Source organism: Macaca thibetana, chromosome 15, assembly GCF_024542745.1.
Source record: "Macaca thibetana thibetana isolate TM-01 chromosome 15, ASM2454274v1, whole genome shotgun sequence".
Taxonomy (NCBI): domain Eukaryota; kingdom Metazoa; phylum Chordata; class Mammalia; order Primates; family Cercopithecidae; genus Macaca; species Macaca thibetana.
This window is the reverse complement of record NC_065592.1, coordinates 48,011,611-48,035,961: the sequence shown is the minus strand read 5'-3', so window position 1 is coordinate 48,035,961 and position 24,351 is coordinate 48,011,611. Positions and strand designations below refer to the sequence as shown.

At 41.6% G+C, this 24,351-nt stretch overlaps 1 long non-coding RNA gene across 1 annotated transcript in view; it reads right to left on the bottom strand.

The window, feature by feature from the left end:
- The window catches only part of LOC126937447 (uncharacterized), a 117,006-nt gene extending 104,378 nt beyond the window's left edge, over positions 1–12,628 (bottom strand). The window contains exon 1 of the long non-coding RNA XR_007719726.1: positions 12,520–12,628. This is a non-coding gene — a long non-coding RNA (uncharacterized LOC126937447). The remainder of the gene's footprint in view (positions 1–12,519) is intronic.
- Positions 12,629–24,351: the final 11,723 nt, after the last annotated feature.

The following is a 24,351-nucleotide window of genomic DNA, read 5'->3' as shown; positions in this document are numbered from 1 at the left end:
CTACTCTTTCTGGACAGTTTTTCAGGGATATCTGCCCCTTCTTATCACATACCTCCCTCAAGCAGCCTGCTTTTAGCTACCTGTGAGAAAAGTGATCAGAGCAAGGTAAACATATGAAGCCCCCTGAAAACTCTGCACTCTCATTCTAACCGTGTATTGGAGCCAAGATGGTGGGTCTGCCTTGTCAGGTGCATCCCGCATCATGAATTTTTATTATTATTTTTTTGAGACAGAGTCTTGCTCTGTTGCCAGGCTGGAGTGCAATGGCACGATCTCAGCTCACTGCAACCTCCGCCTTCCAGGTTCAAGCGATTCTCCTGCCTCAGCCTCCTGAGAAGCTGGGATTACAGACATGCACCACCACACCTGGTTTAGTAGAGATGGGGTTTCACCATGTTGACCAAGCTGGTCTCGAACTCCTGACCTTGTGATACGCCCAACTCGGCCTCCCAAAGTGCTGGGATTACAGGCATAAGCCACCACGCCTGGCCCACATCATGATTTTTGCCCCAGCCATGCCCTCACCTGTGCTATTATTCAGTTAACATCTTTCTTTAAGTGGCCTCAATTAATCTTTTTAATAAAGAGTAGGAAAACTTAAGAGAGTCAAAAGCATCTTACTACCAAAGTAATTCCCATTTTTCCCTGACAATCAGAAGCACTGAAATAAAACAGAAAAACAAACAACTTTCTCATGATGTGACTTAATGATAAGCTCTTGTCTCTTGACCATCTAAAATCACCTACTGGCTGATCCAAAGGTAGTGAGTTATCCCAATTGATTGTTCACAGCCAGTTACAGATCAAACTGCTTGTTCTACGCTTTCTCCTCTTCTCATTACTGCACTTGACTAGTCTAAGACTAAATAAATATTAATAAGTAAATAAATAAAATCACCTAGTAGTATGACCTCATGTTTGGGGATGAGGGCCTCTAGGAAAAGCCCAAGCTCCCTCTCGCACACCTGCACATGCATACACATGTACACATCCACACCCCACCTTCCACACACGTGTCACCATGGAGAAACTCGGATCCGTCATCAAGTACCTCACACTGGGCCATAGCTGTCAGCAGAGATTGGGACCTTGGATGCTTACACCAAAAGGATTAAGTCTAATGTGACATGGCGCCCTTCCTAGATCTCTTCCAGATCACCCCTCCTCCTTCACTTCTTCCCACTCCACTGGGTGGTCAGATAGCCCAGAGGCTGCCTCCCACTTACGGGGCTCCCAGCTCCCACACTCACCCCTTGGAAAAAAACAAATCTGGGGGACCCAGAGGAGGCATGGAGAGAACAGCTGAAGCTAGCCTGTTTGGGGCCTCCAAGAAAAGAATTCTGAGCTCTGCATAGGTCTTTTGGACCTTCTTTCATCCAGAGCCTTAGGATCCTGGAGTGGATCCCAAGGAGCCTTGAGCTGTGGGGCATAGGAACTTCTCTTGCTCAAAGTGGTTCTGCTCAGTCAGCAGGATCTGAATGTCATTTCCTCTGACAGTCAACCCTAAACCTTGTTAACAAGTGACAACACTGAGTGGACAACCCTGTGTTTTTATTGCCCTGCCCACCTAATTAAGCTTCATTAAGCTGGAAAGAGGCGACCTTTGGATAATGCCAACCAGAATAATTGTTCCCTGAATAATTGTATTAATTATATAAGCCAATCATGACTGAACAGAAATAATGGAAAGTATATTACTTCTAATAAGGCAAGTAATAAACTTGAAACAGCACTTACCATTTAAAACATTTTTATACTAAAATTCTCTTTTGAAGCCCCATAAAGACATTATATCATATTAATAGTTATTACCATTTGTTGGCCCTGACTATATACCAAGTACTGTGTTAAGATTCTAATAAGCACTATGTCATTTTATCCTTATAGCTTCCCTAAGAAGTAGTCAGACTCACCCCCATTGTATGCATTAGGTAACTGAGGCTAAGGGAGGCTAAATACATGCCCAAGAGAACAGAGCTTTATAAATTGCAGAGCCAGGATCTCAAATCCTGTGCCTTAAACAGTTCAATAATATCACCCTAGATCCTAAACTACCTTCGCTCATACACACGAATCATGGAAAGCAGAAAATGAGAGAGCTTAAATACCATTGTCTATAGAACAGAGGATACATTTGCCTTATTTTGAGCTTTTACCAACCCAGTAGAGATTTGGAGAAAAGGCTTTTAGTTGAATTCTAATATTTTGCTACTTGAGTCTTTCACTTTTAGGTAAAGAGCCTCCATTAATGAATGAAAGTGATTTTTAAAAGGGCATGGCTTAGGACCTTTGAGTATCTTTTTTGGTTTTAAGTAACACAAATAACCTGGCTGGTAATGCGTCATAACCAGAAATCCAAATGGAAATTTTCCACTTGTTGGTTGGCTTTTGAAAGATGGCCTTAATGTTCCCCTCAGCATGACAAACTTTAGACAGCTTTCTCTGACGTCCCTTTCTTAGAGCATTTATTTTAGAAAACTTGCAATTGTAAATTATTTCTGATCCTTTGAGATGTACATCTTCTCCCAGCCTCTTGCCACTTTTGTAACCCAGGAATATCTTTCTTAAGGATCTGGGGGCCATCCTTTGAAATGTAATTATCAAGAAAGACAGTGCCCCTATCTCCAGACTTTGTAGAAGACTAAGAACCTAACCTCAGTGAAGACCAACTGGGCCTAATTACATTGACCAACCTACTCCCTAACATACTCTAGTACTTTTCCACTAGCTCACCCAGAGCTTTAAAAATGCTCCCTCTCTTGTTTTAGTGGAGTTGAGTTCAATCCCTCTCCTCTATTGCAATCATCTTGAATAGCCTTCCTTGACTAACTCCATCTGGTGCAATTTTTCTTTGATTTACTGTAACCCATTCCAACACATCTTCTCATACTGGTGATGACTGTGTGCCTGTCACGACCCAGGGACTGCAGATGCTCTTATAAGATGATGAGGTGGAAATGAGTGCTTGTGGGTTTGGGGGCCATTTCTGATCCATGTCTTCTACTCCCCTGTGATCAGCTAGCAGGGAGGCTATAGGGAAATCATCCCAATATTGGCAAAAATCACCACATTCAGCCTGTCTCGGACCTCCACCTGTACCCATGCCCCTATCACCAGGGCTACTTTCCACTCTTTGGAGCATCACTTAGGTTCATATGAGCTTCTTCAGGGAAGTAAACGCCCCCTGAACTGAACTCAAGTAGAATACACCTGGAAATGTTTGGGACTGTGATGGTTAATATTAAGTGTCAACTTGATTGGATAGAAGGATGCAAAGTATTGTTTCTGAGTGTATCTGCGTGCTTCTGAGTGTTGCCAGAAGAGATTAACATTGGAGTCAGTGGACTGGGAGAGGAAGACCCACCCTCAGGAAGACCCACCCACACTGTGGGTGGCCACCATCCAATTAGCTGCCAGTACAGCTAGAAAAAGCAGGCAGAAGAAGGTGGAAGAATCTGATTTGCTGGGTCTTCCAGCCTTCATCTTTCTCCCGTGCCAGATGCTTCCTGCCCTTGAACATCAGTCTCCAAGTTCTTTGGCTTTTGGACTCTGGACTTACACCAGTGGTTTGTCAGGGGCTCTCAGGCCTTTGGCCACAGACTGAAGGCTGCACTATTGGCTTACCTACTTTTGAGCTTTTGGGACTCGGACTGGGCCACTACTGGCTTCCTTGCTCCTCAACTTGCAGATGGCCTATCATAGGACTTCACCTTGTGATCATGTGAGTCAATGCTGCTTAATAAACTCCCTTTCAAATATGCATACATTCTATTAGTTCTGTCCCTCTAGAGAACCCTGACTAATACAGGGACCCCACTATCTTGAAGACCATGAAGAATGTGCAGATCACAATTGGCTCACTGAAACAATAACCTTATATTTCACAAAATTTCCATCCAGCTTGCACTGTCTTCTGTGCAGAGCCCCGGTGATGTTTCCCCCTCCCCTAAACACTCCCCCTGCTCATCAAGCCGTGCAACTTCTCATCTAAGCAGTTGTGATGTTAATGCCCTGTATTGGACCTATTTGGATTCGACAAATAGAACCTTAAAAGAAAAAAAAGTTTTAAGGGTTTTTTTTAGAAGGCAGCAGACGGAGGAATTACCACATAATTTGATGTGTGGCTGTGATCTGAGAGACCAAAATAAAAGCCCCTTTATTGACTAAGATGAACCCTAAGGTTAAGGAAGCAGAAGTTACCTATGGGTTGAGGGTTCAGGGATCAGCTGGCATGGCAACTTCCTAAATTCCTACAGTTATAAGAAAAACCATTCTTGCTAAACTCTATAACTAGGAGCTACTGGGAAAATTATCAGCTAGTGGACAACCCAGACCACTAGAATGCTGATTGGACAGAGGACCAGCCCTACAAACATTCTTTCCTGATAAGCAACTGCAGACCTTAAGCCAATTTCAGCAGCTTACAGAGACTTCACACAAACTGTCTTTGTGTCCTATAGTTCACCTTCTGATGTAAAGAGCCAAATTTCACCTCATTTTAATGCTAAAACCTGGCCCCAAAGTGAACATGCAATGTATGCCGTATATACATTTGCCCAATGAACATGCATTCCCCTCCCCTCATAAATATGTATAACCTTTCCCCCAAACCTGCTGGATATGTGTGACTATTGTGTGATGCAGGCCCTGTGAGGCATAAAACCCAACTTGCCCTTTCCCTCTTTGAAGAGAGAGCACCTTCAGTCCACACCAGAGACTGCCCCTTCCCAGTGTGCAAACTGCTATCACCAATAAAACTCTCCTTTCTGTTGTTTAGCCAACCTGGTGGTCTTTTGGACAACATGGGAAAGCACACAAACTAGACTCTTGGAAAAGCAGATCTTTCACCCTCTGCCAGAGGGGGCATCTCACCTTAGCTGGTTACCTCCATTGAGGAGGCTGTGTTCACAGTGCAACAGTGAGAGAAATATAACATAGCTGATTTCATCTTGCTTCTAGTTGCAAAAGTTAACTGCCTTCATTTGTTCTTGCCTGTAAGCCAAGCTAACTGTAGGAGGAATTCAGTTTAACATTAAAGCAAGGATGTTAATATTCCCTTCCCAAAACTAACCCCCAAAGAGACGAGGAGAGCATACACACAATAGCAATGTTATGTTAAAGATTTATAGGAGCATTGTGACCTGACCAAGGACAAAGATGTTTTGCAACCCCCTCAGACTCCAGCTGACACCCAGATATCTGTGGTCACCTGTCATATCCTGACCACAACCCCTTTCTTGTTCCCCCTTTCCCAGTATAAAAAGAAGCCTGAGATTCATGCCTTTAAGATGGTTCTTTAGTCTGCCATCTTCTTGGTTTGCTGCCTCTCCAAAATAAAGTTGCCTTTCTCATCCCAACACCTGTCTCTTGACTTATTGGCTGTCATGAGGCAAACAGTATAAGCTTTGGATTTGGCCACAGCTGCATCTCCAAGTAGACAACATCAAGGCATTTTGGTCCCAACAACTCCAGCAACACTGGCCTAGTCAGTGAGAAAAATTCATGGATTGAGAATCTACAAGCCTATGAAGGAAGTTATAAATTAAGTCTAGAGTAAGAAAACATGAAACTAACACTTAATGTGTGTCAAATTTGTGCCACGTGCTTTGCACTTCCTTTTATCATCCTAACAACCTTGACAGGTAAGTACTGTCATGCCCATTTTAGGTCACATAGACAGGAAAGCTCAGAGCTATGATTCAAAATGGTGTCTGTTTAATTTCAAAGCCTGTTGTCTTTTCACTGTACAATGCTACACACTTAACTTTGAGGAGTAACTAATAAGCCTCTAACTCTTGTTTCTTTACTCCCTAAGGGAATGTAGCCATTTGTTTAGCATTCAGAGGATTTGGTCTGTGGTTCAGGCAGCAAACATTTTACAAGGGGTGTGTAATTAAATGAGGTAGAGATTGACGGAGAAGATTATGCTGTGAAGTTAACATATCTGGTTTAAACATGTTGAATGTGGTGTCCACGTAGGATATGCAGATGGAGGGGTCTAAGGGACATTTGTCACCATTGGCCTATAGCTCATGAGAGGTCTAGGATAAAGATGACTTGGGAGTTTTCATCAGCAGAGTTGTTTGCAAACCATAAATGTGGATGAAATTGCCCAACTTGAATAGAAAGACTGAGAAGACAGAGGGCCAAAAACAAAGTCCTAAAACCAACAGAAGAAGGAAACAGGGGAAGAGACCTGGAGAAAGGTCAGCCAAAAAGGTGGGAAGGGAGAAAAGAGAATGGTGAGTGGAGAAGAGGGGAGAGATGGAAGAGATGATAAATAGCATCCTGCACCTCAACAGGATCAAGTGAAGTAAGAACTAACAAAAGGCCCCAGGGCTAGGTAATGCTTCGGGGCAGAGGATAATTTATAGTAGATTGAGGAGCAGAAACAATCAATGGAGATGACTTTAATGATAACAACTAATATTTCAGAGTGCTTAATAGAAGCAGGCACCTTTTACATACGGTACCTCACTTAATCCTTATAGCGACCCCATGAGTAAAGTACTCATACCATCTCCACTTGATGGATGAGGAAAACAAGGCAGAAGGAGGTGACACAATTTATCCAATGTCTCAAATCTAGTACATAGCAACAATCTGATTTGAATCCAGGCAATCTGACTTTCTTATCCTGAGGCTAAATCGCTTCTCTAAGTAGAAGAAAAAAAGACAGGATTAAAGTTAAGTAAGAGAAGGTGCCAAAGGAAGTTTTCTATACATGTTTGATTTTGGATGGGAAAGTTCTGAGTATGTTTTTAGACTGAGAGAAAGGGATCAGTGGAGAAAGTCTGAAGATCTGAGAAAGAAAAAAGAGTTAGAACAAGGTCCCACAGGAAGAAGGCAAGATCAGAAGCAATTCTTTATCCAATATTAACTCCTCAAATCCTCAGTGAATGCCTGTGTGACAGGCTCGGCTTGGCATTGGGGAATCAATGGTGAACTTGATTCCCAAAGAGGCCCTGACCTCAGGAAGCATCCAGGCTAGCAGTGGGGCGACAGGTGAGAAACAAGGAAAGAGACAAACATAGGCCCTCGTGTGTGCGGTGAAGGAAACACCCCAAGTGCTGGATAGAAAATGATCTTCCATAAATGATGACACTAAAACTAAAGCCTGAAATTTGGGGAAGAGCCTTATAGAGACTGGAGGGGAGAGGCCAAGGTGGGGAGTCATGGGGAGAAGGGGACAAGGTGCTGCAAGAGGAAAGCAGAATCTGCCGGGTGTCTTTTAAAAATACTGCTGGGAGGATGAGGGATAAAAAACTACATATTGGGTACAATGGACACTACTCGGGTGATGGGTGCACTAAGACTTCAGACTTCACTATACAATTCATCCATGTTACGAAAAACCACTTGTAACCCTAAAACTATTGAAATAAAAATAAATAAATAAAATTAAATTAAATTTACTAAATAAATTAGTAAATTTGCTGTAAATTAAATTGAATTTAATAAATAAATTAAAAATACTGTTGACCAGATCTCACCTCATACAAATGTGAAAGAAAAATAGAATCTCAGGACCCCAAATTCACTACGCCAAAGGGAGAGTTAAACTTGGGAACTGAGTCATGCAAAAACTGCCTTCCTTTTGTTCCCAGATAGCTGTAATTTCACATGCTTACTTTAGCTTACTTAAAATGTAGATTTCCTGAGCCCTAATCAGAGCCTCACAAGAATGTAACCACTGGCCTCATTGCTTGCTCTCTCCCTCTTTTTTTTCCTTCCCTTCCTGCTTGCTCTTTCTCCTTTACATATTAATGTTTCCAAAACCATCTTTGGAAAAAGTGCAAGTCACAGGTCCTACTGTGATTTTTGTTTCTTTTTCCCGGGCGCATCCTCAACCTTGGCAAAATGAACCGCTAATTAATTGAGATCTGCTTCAGTCACTTTTCGGTTTGCCCCAATTAAAGCAGAATGCCTGGTGGAGGCACGTGGGCATAGCTATGCTTTTGAGCTTCCCAGTGCAGTCTGGGAAGAGAGCTACCATTTTAGGGCAAGCATTTCTTGAAGACCACATTAAGGAGTTTGCTTTTTAGTGAGGATGCAATTGGAAGTATCTGGGAGGTTTCAAGCAGAAAAATGACATCCTCATCTTCACTGGTTTAAACTATCAAAAGAACTAATTGGTGGAAAGAAACCAGCTTTATGAAAGAGGAAACTTTTCTAAAACAAGAATAAAAGAAGGAGAGAGAAGTACTTTTATAGATAAGTTTAAAAGTGAAAAGATAAGTTTACATCTAAGAACTTCTGTTTTCTCTAAGAAAGGAAAGACTTGGCCCCACCTGCAATGATTGAGGGGCATGTGGCTCAAAGAAGAAATGGGAGATCAGAAACAGCCAACAAAGGAAACAGGAAAGGAAGGCATCTGGTCAATAAGAAGAGCTAGAGGCACCAGGAGCCTCAGCCCTGAAACAAGCTCCTTAGGGAGTTTATCTTAGGTGGAGCCCTCATCATCAGGTGAGGTTATGTAAGCATCCCTGCTGTGCAGAAGGAGAGTCTGAGGCCTGTTAGACTGACCAAGAGACACAAACGTAGAGCAAGTGCAGATTAAAAAAGAGGTAGCACAGAGTTGAGCATTGTCAATAGGTAACCACTCTAGAGATTGAGCATGGATTCCAGGCTGCATGAAAAAGAAAAGCTTGTTAGGTTGGAACAGTTGAGATCCTGGAGGCTTGGAGCAGCTGAAGAACAGATTTAGTGAGACAGAGAGAAGAGATGGAAGGATGTGGACCCAGGGTGGGACTTTTTTTTTAAGGAGCAGTTTCAAGCAATGATGAGGTCTGGGTTGTGACTACAGGAACAGCAGCAGCAGCATCTAGTTTACCCACCACAGTGTTCAGAGAACCATGCAAGTCAACAGACTTTTGTTTATGAACTGAAGGCTCAGAACATGACACACCAAAGTATGCCACTTTAGTATAAAGATTATTTTGAGCTGAAGGCAGGTGAGAATCTGCAGACACAGAAAAAAAGCTCTCTACCCTCTTCCTATTTGCCTAAAAGAAGGGCATAAATTTCCCACACTCTTATCATCCCAGAAATAGCACTGAGAGAAATCTACATAACAAACATTACTTAAATAACCCTTATCTTCCATTAGTTTCTACCACATATTTGCCGTCCCACAATTTACTGCCACTAGAAGCTCAAACCCCTTTCCTTTGTCTTGTCAAATGTATTGCCCTTTGTTAAAATGGTATATAAACCTTCAGGTCTAACTACTTCTTTGGGTTTTTATTTCATTTCTGTGAGCCCCTCATATGCATATAAAATAAACCTTTTTCTCCTGTTAATCTGTCTTTTGTTGGTTCAATTCCAGTCATTGGACCTAAGAGTGTAGAGGAAAAAGCCTTTACTCCTGTCTGGTAGGACATTAGTTAGACTCCGAATTAAAAGTGCCCTACAACCACCAAGCACTAGAGTATTATTGTTATGAGATACTGGAGAGATAGACTTGGGTCATATGCTTGATTGTGTTCTGGCACCTTCCTTGAAGCACTTAAACCCTGAAGATCAACAATTATTGACCTCTGTTATCTCAGTGGGTGGGAAAGTTCTCTTTAAAAACAATTCACACCATCATGCCATCAAAAAACTAAAATCAATGACTCAATTCAAAATGTCACTCTGTTGCTGACACCCAGTTCTGACAACCCCTGTGGTTATTTCTGTCTTGGAAACAAGCTTATCAACATCTTGGTTGGCCAATTGCAGGATTCTTTCCCCAGTCAACTGGAAGTTCGACCGCGAAGGCCAGCTGAAAACTTAGGAACCACTTTGGAGAAGTGAAGGTAAGAAATACGAACTAAAGCTTCAAGCCCCCAGCTCTAAAGAGCACCAGAGTGAAGAGTTAAGATTAATGGCTCAGTGATGAGATCTGGCATCAAGCTACATCTCCGACTTACCAGCTGGGTAGACTTACACAAATTTGATTCTTACTGTCCTCTTCTGTAGAGTGGATTCATAATACCTATGAATGAAACCTTTGTTACAAAGGTTAAACAAGATCAAGTACATAAAGCACTAAGCACAGGGTTTGACACATAGCAAATGTTCATTAAACCGTAGCTACTTTTATCGTTATTATTATTATCATTACTATTATCAGATCCCCAAATAGCATGCTGAGAGTAATGAACTGCTTCCAAGTCATTGCTGAGGGATTGTAGCCTCTTTAAAGAACTCTCCAAAGTGATTACACAGCAGCTGGAGGGTGCAGGCAGGAGAACCCTGATTTGTAGCCACAAGCAATTTCACGCTATTACATAATATCTATCACTGGGTGCACATTTTGCTCTCAGGAGCCATATAAGGTGTCTCCCATTCACCTCTGGACGGTTGTCTGAGATTTCCTCCCAAAGGTCTTTGGGAATTCATTCATCTGTCCACTTAATGCATGTAGATATGCATATAGATATGCATATATAGAGATATGTAGATGTATCTCATACACCTACTCTATTGTAGATCAAATATCTACCATGCAAAGAGGATTTAAAAAATAAAGAAGACTAGCCCTTCCTTCCCCCAGAGCCTGTGATCAAGGAGGGGTGGGCAATTAGACAGCCATGACAACACTGAGAGGTAGAAGCCACTAGGGAAGAGCAGTGTGGCCAGGAAGTTCAGGGAGGGGCACCTCACCCATGTGAGGGTTTAGAGAAGGCTCCTAGTCTAGACACTGAGCAGTAGGTAGCCAGGTAAGGTGAGAGCTGTGGGTGTGTTGAGCAGAGAAAGACTGAGTGCTAAGGCACTGTGGCCTGAAGGTGTGAGCAGATACTAAGAGGTTAGTATGAGTAAGCATGGCACAGACAGTGGGCCAGGGCAGAAACCCCACCATCAAACCACACCCAGGCCATGCAGGGTCTGTGAGCAGTGTTAGGGGAGCCAATGTGGGGTTTTAAATAGAAGCATGAGAGGGTTGGGTTTGCCTTTTAGGAAGATCGCTCTGATGCATTATGTAATTTAAAACAAAATTTTTTTAAGCGGAGAAAATAAAGATGAGCATGGTTATAGTGTACATTAAAAAAGTGGTGGGGGAGGGATGGGTAAGACTGGAGGCAGGGAGCCGCACTTGGAGGCTGTTCCTATAATCTGAGCAAGGGACAATGGTGCCCTGGTCAGAGATGGAGAGAAGGACAGTGATGAAGCTTCAGGACCTGGTGACTGCTAGGAGTGGTGGGAGAGGGAGAAGGAGGGGTCGAGAATGATGTCAGGGTGTGTCTGCCTTGGTGGATGGACATGCCATTCTCTGAAAAACTGAAAATGGAAGGAAAAGAAGCAGTACTGAAGGGGGAAGAGTATGGGATTCAGTATTGGACATGTTGAGGTGGAGATGCCTGAGGGACACTACTCGAGGATGACAAGCAGGAGTGAAATAATCCCCCCTGGAATGCAGGAAGAAATCTGAGCTGGCAACAGTCTTCAGGGTCTCTGGCAGAGAGGTCCCAGCATAAGCCATGGGAGCAGCTTAGAGCATCTACAGAGAGGGAGTAGTTAGGAGATGACAGGGCTTAGGGTAGGATTATGGGTATCATCAACTTCACACCCCCAGGAGGAGCATCTGTAGGAGCCTGAGAAGGATCAACTGATACATCAAAGGAAAACCTGGAAAATGAGGAATGGTGATGCTCAAATGAAAACTGTTTCAAGAAGGAGGAATGAGGCCAGGTTCAGTGGCTCATACCTGTAATCACTAGCACTTTGGGAGGCTGAGGTGGTCAGATCACTTGAGGTCAGAGGTTCGAGACCAGCCTGGCCAAATGGCAAAACCCCTCTCTAAGTTTACAGAGACCTGAGCATGTTTAAATGCTAACAGGGAGAAGTCAGTAGAGAGGAGGAGGCTGAGGGGGCAGGAAGAAGATGTAAGACGCGCCAGGCTGAGCCTGAAAGGAGCTGAACCCAGGCTTCCAGTCACCTCTCCATGGTGGAGACAGCCCTAAGGGTCTCAGATCACCCCAGAGTTCACCATCCCAGGGAGGAGGAGAGGAAAGACAGGGAGGAAGGGACAAAGGAACATGTAAATTAGACAACCAGGACCACATCAGTTTGTAAGTTACTAGTACCAGGCCCCAATTACTGAAAGTACCACCGTTTTGGCATAATGTGATTAAAACTTATTTTTAAAGTTATTCCATGAAACAAAGTTTTTTAGTTTTTTACCAAAATAAATTTTTAGATCCTGTAAATGCTTAGAAAAGGGAATCCCAACTGGCAGCCTGTATATCCAATCCAGCTGGCATATAAGTATTTTGCCTAAACAGTGTTAGAAAATATAGGAAATTTCACTTAAAAATCTAGACTGCTAAATTCTTTTGAAAATGAAGATCTGGCAACACCAGCACTGCATGGCATCCCTCAGATGGGCTGCTCTGCCCCCATTGAAAAGGGGCAAATGCACTCCATCCAGCTTGTCGTGGCCTCACCAAGCCTCTTTCCTGGCCCCAAGAGGCAAACTCCTCTGCCCTTGCACAAAGGTGGGTCCCATGGTGCTGTTGTCTGTCCCAGCCCTACCTTATGATGGAGCACCTTCCAAGTGCCAAGCAGAGTTTGAAGACACTAGGGATACAGCAGTAGCTACTACACTCTTCCTGTTCAGAGAGCTTAGAAACTGGGGAGGCCAATGGAGCTCTAATCTCAGCAGGATGGGGCTGCTGGCATCCTTTAACAATGCAGATTTAACTTTGCATGTAGAAAATATTCCAGCGGTCTGCTCATCCCACACACCCACTGATGAACAAAAGCACATTCAGAATGGATGCTCAATTCACTATAGAAATTTTGACACAAATTTCCTGGAGTTTGACATTGTATTGTGACACACTGCTTTAGCAATCAGGCCAGACCCCTGCCTGAAGAGGTCAGGGAGGAGAATAATTCAGTGTAACACAAGAGAATTTAAAAGAGCACTGGAATGTTTTTGGCAATAGCAGTTTCATTGCATTTCTTCATTTTTCTTTACAAGCTGGAATCATTTCCAATATTGTGCCAGTATCTGACCTGGTCTTTGCTAGATTTAACTGAAGATAGATTAAAACAATAGACCAGGTATGACCCGCAGGGCTCAGAGGATTTATTTGTTTTCCTAAAACTCTTGCAGCTGATAATTTGGCCAATGTAAGCATCTGCATGCCTGTGTCCCTTGAGAGTACTATTTTAAGGAGAAGGTGCTTTGTGGAACAGAAGGGATTTTTCACTACTGAGCCTTCCCCTCTTCCTTCTGCAGAGACAATGGGGAAAATATATTTGATAAAGTTTTAGTGGGAACTGAAAAAGGCACATCACATAAAAGTATGACCTTTATCTTTTACATTAGAATTAATTTTCATTGAATAAGAAGCAAAGAAGGATGAAAACACCAAAGGTCCCAAATAACTTAATACAATAAAACAAAACCATAATATTCCTGTTTTGAGAACTAGTGCTAATCAGAAACTCTGAAGGGGAATGGACATTGAGGTAAGGGAAGCAGGTTGTTCTAAATTTCTGGCAAAGACAGTAACAAGATATGGAAGTGAGCTCACGAAGGCTGCTCTGTTGACCCAGTGGACCTCCCTCCCTTCCTCCCTCCCTCTGTTCCAAACCAAGGTAACAGCATAGCACAGTGAATTATGGATTAGGGACTGTTTGCCTGGGGCAGACCTGGATTTGAACCCCAGCTCTGCTACTAACTAGCTGGGTAACCTTGTTACCCAACCTCCCTAAGCTTTAGCTTCCTCACTTATCAAAGGGGATTGTTAACACACATTTCAGAGGATTGTGGTGAGAATGGAATAAGAAGCGTTTGCAAAGTAGCTGGTCCGTAGCAAGTATTCAGTAAGGGGCACCAAGAAACAGACAGTTCTTCTGAGTGTACAGTCAAATATAATAATGAGGACCTTTTCATAATATCAGTTATCAAAATTTGACATCTGAATTTTCTAATCTAATTTTCAAACTATTCAAGTGTACATTATGTAAATCTAAAGAACCACTATTAAAGCTAAGGTGAGCGCTTAAGGCGAGGGATACTGGGAGGGAAAGGGGATAAAAGACTGATATGAGAGGGAGAATTACTTTTTACTGTTCCCTTTTACACACTTAGAAATTATTTCCATCCATATTATGGTATAATTTAGAAATAATTAAATTGACCCATTTTAAGTGTACAGTTTAATGAATTTGGAAAATGAATATAATCATGTCATTATGTAACCACTCACTCAAGATATACAAGAGTTGTAACACCCTAAAAATACCGTATGCCCCTTTGCAGTCAATACCCTCCTCCACACAGGCCCAGGCAACACCCATCTGCTCTCTGACATGATCTTTTTGCCTCTTCTAGAATATCATATAAATGGAATCATACAGTATGTGGTATTTGGCTTTTTGCTTAGTATGTTTTTGAAATTCATCCACATCATGGCCTGTATTACTATTTCATTCTATTTTATGGCTGAGCAATTATCCATAGTATAGATATATAACAATGTGTTGATCCATTCACCAGTTGATGGACATTTAGGTTGTTCCCAGTTTGGGGCTCTCATGAATAATGCTGCTGTTACAAATCTGTGTTGCACCATTTACATTTTGCTCCAAATGCATGTATTCACACTTTAAAGATCAGAGTGTGGGAAGAATCACCTCTCTGAATAACTAGAACCTGGAATAAATGAATATAATTACAGTTTGGCTGGCCAAAATTTATATAACTTCTCTCCACATTCAATACTCAGTGTCTTTTTATGTATTATGTATGTAAATATACAAGAAGTATATGTCTTCTGCTAAGCACTATACATCTGGTTGATTTCCCCAACAGACAACACAAATCAAATCACTATGATGACGTTAAATGTTTCCCTATGGCCTTAAGAGTGTTTGATTTTCCTTAAAAACTAATCTTTAACAACTGCATGCAGCAACATGCAGGAGACATGAATACTCACATTTGGAACAAAAGAATACGTAATTTCAAATACAGGATGCTATGGTTTGAATGTGTGTTCCCTCCAAAACTCATGTTGAACATAATCCCCAAGGTAGCAGTATGGAGAGGCCTTTAAGGGGTGATGGGGACATGAGAGATTTGCCCTCATGAATGGACTAACTCATTCATGGATTAATGGGCTATAATGGGAGTGGGACTGGTGGCTTTATAAGAAGAGTAAGTGAGATCAGAGCACGCTCAGCCCCTCGCCATGCGATGCCCTGTGCAGGGTTGGGACTCTGCAGAGGGTCCTTAACAACAATAAGACCCTCATCAGATACGGCCCCTTGACTTTGAACTTCTCAGCCTTCATAACTGTAAGAAATAAATTTATTTTATTTATAAATTATCCAGTTTCTGTTACTTTATTATAAGCAACTGAAAACAGCTTAAGACACAGGCAAAATTAATTTGTGGAGATAAAAATTAGGTAAGTGGTGACCTCTGGCAGGAGTCAGATGTACTGACTGTTGCAGGGAGGGAGAGATGGGGAAAGGAGTGTGATCGAGTCTTAGGGTGCTGGAAATGTTCTTTATTTTCATCTGGGTGCTGGTTCCATGTTTGTATACATAAATAAAAATTCATCAAGCTGTGCAATTAAGATGAGTGCACTTTACTGTGTATACGTTGACCTCAATACAAAATTTAAAAGCTAATAATAATAATCTTTCAATCTGGGATCAAAACAGATTGTATGTGTGACCGCCTGGCATTATTCCTGGCACATAATAAATGGTGATTAATAAATATTCATGCCAGGCATGGCAGCTCATGCCTGTAATCCTAGCACTTTGGGAGGCCAAGGTGGGCAGATCACTTGAGGCCAGGAGTTCGAGACCAGCCTGGCCAAAATAGCAAAACCCCATCTCTACCACAAATACAAAGATTAGCCAGGTGTGGTGATGTGCGCCTGTAATCCCAGCTACTCGGGAGGCTGAGGCATGAGAATCACTTGAAGCCAAGAGGCAGAGATTGCAGTGAGCCAAGATGGTGCCACTGCACTCCAGCCTGGGCAACAGAGCAAGACTCTGTCTTAAATAAATAAACAAACAAACAAAATAAATAAATGTTCATGTATCTCTATTGCTTTCATTTACAAAGAAAATGTTTGGCAAAATGTTAACATTACATACATGGGGTTTAAATATTTACCCTTCTTTTGGCCTGTGAAGATTTGGTCACTTTTTCTCCTCTGAAAATTAATGCACCATGGAGTAGAGGGAGGAGTGCAGAGTGGGCTTTACACATCCTATCAGAGTGGGCTTTACACATCCTATCAGAGCCGGCTCTTTACACATCCTATCAGAATGGGCTTTACACATCCTATCAGAGGTGGGCTCTAACATCCTATCAGAGTGGGCTTTACACATCCACATCTTCACACATCCTATCAGAATGGGCTTTACACATCCTATCAGAGTGGGCTTTACACATCCTATCAGAGTGGTCTTCACACATCCTATCAGAGTAGGCTCTTCACACATCCCATCAGAGTGGGCTTTAAACATCCTATCAGAGTGGGCTCTTTACACATCCTATCAGAGTCTTTACACATCCTATCAGAGTGGTCTTCACACATCCTATCAGAGTGGGCTCTTTACACATCCTATCAGAGTTCTTTACACATCCACAGAGTGGGCTCTTCACACATCCTATCAGAGTGGGCTCTTTACACATCCTATCAGAGTGGGCTCTTCACACATCCAATCAGAGTGGTCTTCACACATCCTATCAGAGTGGGCTCTTTACACATCCTATCAGAGTGGGCTCTTCACACATCCTATCAGAGTGGGCTCTTCACACATCCTATCAGAGTGGGCTCTTCACACATCCAATCAGAGTGGTCTTCACACATCCTATCAGAGTGGGCTCTTTACACATCCTATCAGAGTGGTCTTTACACATCCGATCAGAGTGGGCTCTTCACACATCCTATCAGAGTGGGCTCTTCATACATCCTATCAGAGTGGGCTTTACACATCCTATCAGAGCAGGCTCTTTACACATCCTATCAGAGCGGGCTCTTTACACATCCTATCAGAGTGGGCTTTACACATCCTATCAGAGTGGGCTTTACACATCCTATCAGAGTGGGCTTTACACATCCTATCTTGTCTTACCTTACTGGATCCCAGCACATATTTTCAGCTGGACATTGGACTTATGTGGAATCTCAAAGGTTTTGTGCAGAGGTACTAGGTCCAGGGCCATGCTTGCTATTTGCCTAGCATGGAGGATCCCACTGGCCTTGGGTACCCCAGATGCCACCATATTTGAAAATACATGAAAAAATGGCACACTTGAATGAACTAAAGCAGATTGTAATTTTTTAAGGCTGCTGGCAAGGGTTTTCTATCCAAAACCTTTATCTGTACCTTCCCTTGCAGCTTGGAAAGTTTATTCAGGCCAGAGGGTTCGAAAAGCATTTCAAGGAATGGGTCTCTGAGAGCAAAAGTCACTACAAGGTTTGGTGCTCTGGACATGAACTGATCCAACAAACATTTCTGGTCCATGAAGTAAACAGACTGCCTCTTGACAATGATTAGTCAGTGCTTCTCGCTTCTTATGTTCAAGCAGCACTGATTTCCTTGTCTTTCTGACATAGCCTTGTTCTTAATACTCAGACTCAAGACAAATATGAGAAACAGTTTGGGAGCGGCCAGCAATGTTTGAGTCAATTTCTTATAGTTCTTTCATACTGAGAATAGGAACTCTGGGCCAAAGCTATTGAGGGCCACAGAAATAATGAAATGATGTCCTGAAAGTTAGTTATTTGACTTCCACAAGACGATTTAGCACAATGCAAGAAGTACTTATGAAATGGCAGTCCAATAGCATGCAAGAGTCAAAGGGCTTCCAGGGATATGGAAAATTCATAAAAATCGAGTCCTGGGCTCAATGCTGCAAGCTATGAACAAAATGGATTTCCTACCTCAAAATTGAATGATGTGTCTCGAAAAAGCTGGCCTTCTTTAGAGATGCATAACAAAAATCTTAGGAACTTGAAACTGTAATTTGTAAGAGGTTCTCCAGAGTGGGATACAGAGTATTAGAGGTTTCTGCAAGAGATGAGACTAGAAAGCTAGCGCAGAAAAGGTTAATAGAGCAGTATTAGCAGGATCAGAACACTGCTGAATCATAGTGTGCATTGGTACAATAAAGAATAAGAACTTAGATGCTAAGACACTAACCTTGAATGTATGAATGATGGAATAGCTGATTGTTTGAGAGTTTAATTGAAATTGTGATGCTGAATGATATCTTCAACCTTTTCTGACACTGTTGCTTAAATGAGTGGGTAGACACTCTCCGTTCAGCACACCCCATCTATTTCTGCCTGGATGCCGAAGGTGCTGCTTCCAGACACCATTCAGCAGACACACATGCATGTGCCCACACACACACACACACACACACACACAGCTGTCATGACAACTGAGGCATGGACATTGAGGCCATATCTGAACGGAGCCAGTAATTTAGACACCTTGGTAAAGGTGTTTTGTTTGGGGGTGAGGGAACTTTTTTGTCTACCCAGCAGCAGCAAAAACCCATCTTTCTACCCTGCAGACAGTGGTCCTTCCTAACTAAGTGCTCAATCCTGGGATCTTGGGATACTAAAACAAGGCATCATTATTTCTCTCTTTTTTTGATAACAATTTATTTTCTCTTTTTGCAAATTATTTCTTTCTTTTTCCTTTTTTTTATTATACTTTAAGTTCTAGGGTACATATGCATGACGTGCATTATTTCTCAAAAGACTTCTCTGGATGAGATTTACCCAACTCTTACAGGTTCTAACCCACAAGGGGTCACAGTAAAAATAACTGCCAAGCCAGTCTCACTGAGTGTATTGGTTCCACGGAAACATTTTTTGACCTCTTGGGGACTACTTATGTTAACCCACCACTTGGTGTTTTCATTTGCAAACATTCTGAAGGTCAGTTTGAATTTGATTGTTTTAGGGTCTGATAATTCACTTAGATAGTGACTTAAAATCTAAATTAAAGCCAAAAATCTAAATTAAAGCCCAAATCATCAGAAAGAGAAAGATACACCCAACGAAGATGCCTAATTTACAATCATGAAGAAACAATTCAGTTCATGTCAAAAGATTTATTGAATGCCTTAGACACAAGGAAAATTGTCATCAATAATAAGCATTTTCTAAGCAATTACTTTGGGTGGACACATAGGCTCAGAGAGATATAAGGCTCAGGGAAGTCTATGAATACCAGTCACATTGTAAAGCCACACAAGGCATATACCAACTAGTTAGAAAAGTGGGTGATTAGAAAAGCTTTGGGCAAAGTTTCTAGAGGTAAGTAAGACTTAAGCTGAGCCTCATGGAAGGCAAAGTGTTTCTGCATTTTAGAAATAAAGGGAGAAATTTACAGGTGAAAAAAAAAAACAACTGCATGGTATGGGACTGTTTGAGTGGAGATGTCCTGTAGAAGAGCAATGGGAAATAAGGCTGTGTAGTAAATAATTAACCTTACCAAAAAGAAGTCTGGCTTTTACCCTCAGGTACTGGGAGTTGGTTCCTAGGCCCCTAGAATGCCCTGCCTAAGTCTTTGTTGCTGGGGAGCTTTGGCTACTGACAGCCTACCAATGTGATTTGTGATTGTGGCCTGAGGGCCACGCAGTGTCATTTACGACCTCTGGAGGAACAAATAAAGATATTAGCTTGATCTCCAATCTCCAGAAGTGGCTGGAAACTCAAGGTCAGCCACTCAGGCAGGATGTGATCAGGCCCCAATAAATCTCTGAACACCAAAGGCTGAGGTGATCTTTCATGGTTGGCAACACTTTGTGTGTCTCATTGCACAGGGTGACCAGGAGGAAGCAGTGTTGTCCATGACGTCATAGGGAGAAAATGACTGGCAGCTGGCACTAGACCCCGCCTGGATTCTGCCCCATGTGTCTCCTCTCTTAGCTGATTTTAATTCGTACCCTTTTACTGTAATAAAACTACAATAAGAAGTACAGCACTTCCTTGAGTTCTGTGAGTCATTCTAGTAAATTATTGAACTTGAGGGTGGTTGTGGGAGTCCCTAAATTTGTAGCCAGCTGGTCTGAAATAAGGATGATCCAGGGCATCACCAAACTTGCAGCTGATGTCAGAAGTGAGGGAAGTCACATGAGGACTCTTCCCTCAAACTGCACAGTTGTCTTAACTCATCGCAAAGGCTGAAGAAGTTAGTTACGTGGGGCATTGAATGCAAGCCTGAAGAGTCTGGATATGATGCCATAGGCAGTTATATTCTTGAGCAAGAGAACAAGATAAGCTTCATCTCATAATAGTGTAAGAGACAGGATGCTTAGAGGACTGTGTTTCATCCAGATGTGGGAAGATGAAGGTCTGAACCAGCCCTGAGGCAGAAAAGGAAAGGCTGTGTGAATAATAACAATGACTGAGCATATGCCATGCCAGGCATCCTAAGCGCTCCATGTACTTTTAATCCTCAAAACAATCTTAATATGGCAGGCAACATTCTCCTCTCCATTTCACAGACCAAAAAACTGAAGCACAGAGAGACTACTTTGCCCAAAATCATCCAGCAGGAAGTGGCACAGCTGAGATTTGAACCCAGGTGGAATCTGACTCATAACCATTATCTTACACAAGTGCTACCACATGGAAGACACCGTGGTAAAAAGATCAACAGGATTTGCTGACTGGCCATCTAGATATAAGACAAAAAAGCCAGGAAGAGGACAGGACAATTCTAGGGTTTTCCATATTGATAAAGAGAAAGTGTAGATGTTCCTATAGCCCAAATTGCCTATTTCACCTTGAGCAAAAAGGACATGAGCTAAGGAGATCTAAGTCATGGGCGGCTCAAATTTGCCAGCTAACAAAGGGAACCTGGCTAAGTCATTTAGCTTTCCTGGGCCTAAGGTTCCTCGTCAGTTGGAGTAAATCTCTAAATTCCCTACCAGTCACAAGAAGCAAAGTAGTAAGTGATCAGTAGCATGTGCTCTTAAATCAGACAGGTTTAAGATCTAGTACCTGTGACTAAGTACCTGACTCTGCATTTATCAGCTACGTGACCTTAGACAAGTAACTGGGCCTTGGCATTCCCATCTGGGAAATGGGGATTATAATAACATCTGGGTTATAGAAATGTTGTGAAGATATTTACCATAATCAAATAATCTATGTCAAGCCCTTAGCACAATGCCTGACATATGGCTAAGTATTTGATACATGACAGTTTTATTGTTAGTTTTCATGCAATGAGATAACACCATTCCAGATGATTCCATTGGCCAAACTCAGAGGCGAATAATTAATTTTTTAATCATTATTAATAAAGACATGAGAAAAGCTTACCATGTTTTAACTACCCTGGATGCAAGTGTATGGTTATGTTATTCTGTGTGAGTCATTATTGTCCAGTGCTGTGATGATATATACCATAAGCATAAAAGTTCACATGACGCATGATAAAATTGTGCAACAATAAAACAGACAGCATTAAAGGATTAAGATTCAGCATCACTTCAGATTTTGACCAAAACACAAGTTAATCAGCACATCCATGAAGCAAAACAAAGCAGAAAGTCAGTTACAGTCAAATCCTAAATGCCTAAGTACTTAATCTATTTTTCATCAACTCCAAGCAAAATTTACTTCAAATTTAGCCAAAAGATTATTTCAATTTTCTTTTTTTTTTTTCTTCAGCGGTGGCCACCAGAGATAGTGTTATGACCCTCACCCACACTTCTGTATAATGAGCTTACCTTTGGAGAATAAAGGGAAATCCTTTAAATCTGAGGGTTATTAAAAATAAAAATCCCTGCTTACTATGTAGTTAGTGCCCTGTATTTACCCATTAATTGCTAGATATATTAAAAGTTATTATCTTTGCTGGGAGCAGGTTTGGGTCTAAACACCTGTTCAATGGTTCTGAATTAGAGGCAAGAGGAAGAAAAGCCCAGAGATAATACTAAAATGCAAATCAAATGTGGTTTAATTACATTGTCATGTACGATAGCAACTTTAATTTCATGATGCAGTGTTTTATGGTAATGAAAAGAAACACAAGGAATTGCAGGAACACAATAGTTTCATCAACATTAACCTCATAATGCAGTATTTTTCAGTAATGAATGGAAAGAAAAGGAACTGTGTGGGTTGCAGTGACTCACCGCAGCAACCTTCACAAGCAGCAGGTAGAATAATGAAGGTGACGGGAGAAGGAGCATTTCCTTTTCAACATGGTTATTGGTCTCAGTCCTTCTATGTGTTACTAGACTGTACCCTGAAGGCAGAGAACCCATCTATCACATTCAGCCTCATGCCCTTTAGAGCTCCAGTGTTAACACAGTGCCTGGCACATACTGGTTTTTCAATTACTGTGCATTGAAAAAATGAATCGTAAATACTTTCTAAATCTATTTTCAGTTTGCCTGATGGCTAACAAAACATTTCATTGTTCCCTTCTCAATTTATACGATTAAAAACGAAATTACAATTGGTAATGATTATTGATATTATAATTTTATCTAAATATTTGTTCTGTGTGTCTTTCAAAATTCACTACTTTTCCTCACTGGCCATGAGGAAAGGAAAACACCTATGTCAGTAAAAGGTTGGAGACCATTGAGCTAAGTGCCGGAAAGTCTGACCACAAAAAAAAAAAATATAAAACTAGTTTGTTTCCCTTATTATTGAAAAGGATGGCTCTCAAATCAAAGCAGTAGACATTTCCTCAGGGCCAACAATGAGAAAAGCCATAGGCACAATTGAGGCTACTAAGAAGATTTGCTTTCTAGGAGCATACAACTTAAGAAAGTTAGAATGTTTATATAAATGGTTACTATCCATTAATTCCAAGCTTTGTCTCCACTAAAAATTAATATTATTCTATGTCTAAGGGAATACCTACCCATACATCAATAGTCACTCACATGCATTTCCTATCATCTCCATGTTGTAGACATCATAATGGTCTACAATTTTCCCAAAGGTGGTATAGAACTTGTCCAGTAGGTCCATTACCTGATACAGTGTGCTGGTGTGGAAAGTTGAGGGAAGACTACTATGTCACTGGAAAGGAGCAAGGAGGTAGAAAAAGAGTAAAATCAGGCAAAATAATTGGCAAGACCTAATTAAGCAATAGTACTTCCTTGTTTGGCACAATTTTTTAAAGCTCTCAGAAATCTGAGCCAGGGAGACCAGAAAGTTATGAGTCAGTTAATTGATTTAGAAAATATCCTTAGTTGTTTGTAACATGTTTGGTTGGGATTTCATTTGGGTTTGCTTTTGGTGTTTGGGTGTTGGTTTTGTTTGGGTTTTGCTTAGCTTCATTTTAGACAGTGTTGGCATATTCAAAGCTAGGGAAGCTGGGTGCATGAGAGCTCTATCCACTAACATCTGGAGTCCCCTGTTTCTGTTGATCAAGTGAGTGGGTTTATATAACAAGAGATTTACATAGATTGAGACAGCTGTGCAAACTCATTTAGAGAAGTCCCAGGTCAAGATTAATTTGCTTCCCAGTTATCCTGATTCCTACCTACATTCTAGTTTTGTTTGTTTGTCTGTTTGTTTGTTTGTCTGTCTGTTTGTTTGTTTGTTTGTTGAGATAGTCTCCTCTCTGTCATCCAGGCCAGAGTGCAGTGGCTTAATTGTAGCTCACTGTGACCTTGAACTCCTGGGCTCAAGTGATCTTCCCACCTCAGCCTCTTGAGTAGATAGGACAACAGGCACTCGCCACCATGCCCGTCTAATGTTTTGTATTTTTTGTAGAGACAGGCTCTCTCTGTTTCTCTGGTTGGTATTAAACTCCTAGTTTCAAGTGATCCTCCCACCACAGCCTTCTAAAATCTTTTATTTTTTGGTTGTTAGTGATGCTTTCACATCTTCAGACAGATTTCTTTGAGGTTATACTAGCCTCTGCTGGAGAGAGGGTCTTTCGTCTTTTTCCTCCCAGGAGGGAGTCTGTATCAATGACATGGCATGGCTTTAAACTCTAAAGAGCCGGTCTTTAAACTCTATGCCTCAGTTTATCCATCTGTAAAACAAGGAAGCTCCCTTGACCCCCAGTTAGAAACTGACTGCTTTGAGTAACTGCAGTAAACTGCAAATCATCTGCAAGGCTTCCACCTCACAGCTTACAACTTCAATTTATGGGATTTTATCAGAAATTTCTAAACTTTCCCCCATGCAAGGCAACCCTGGTTCTGCCTCATCACAGATGGGGTCATTGTATGCTTTGTTATAGCAGGGAAGAACTATATGGCTTATTTACTTCAGATTAAAAAAAAGAAAAAGAAAAGAAACATTCCCTGAAATGAAGTATAGTATTCTAAAGCAATTTCCTGCTGTTTTTGCTAACCTGCATGCCTTCTAGCTGTAAGAAATT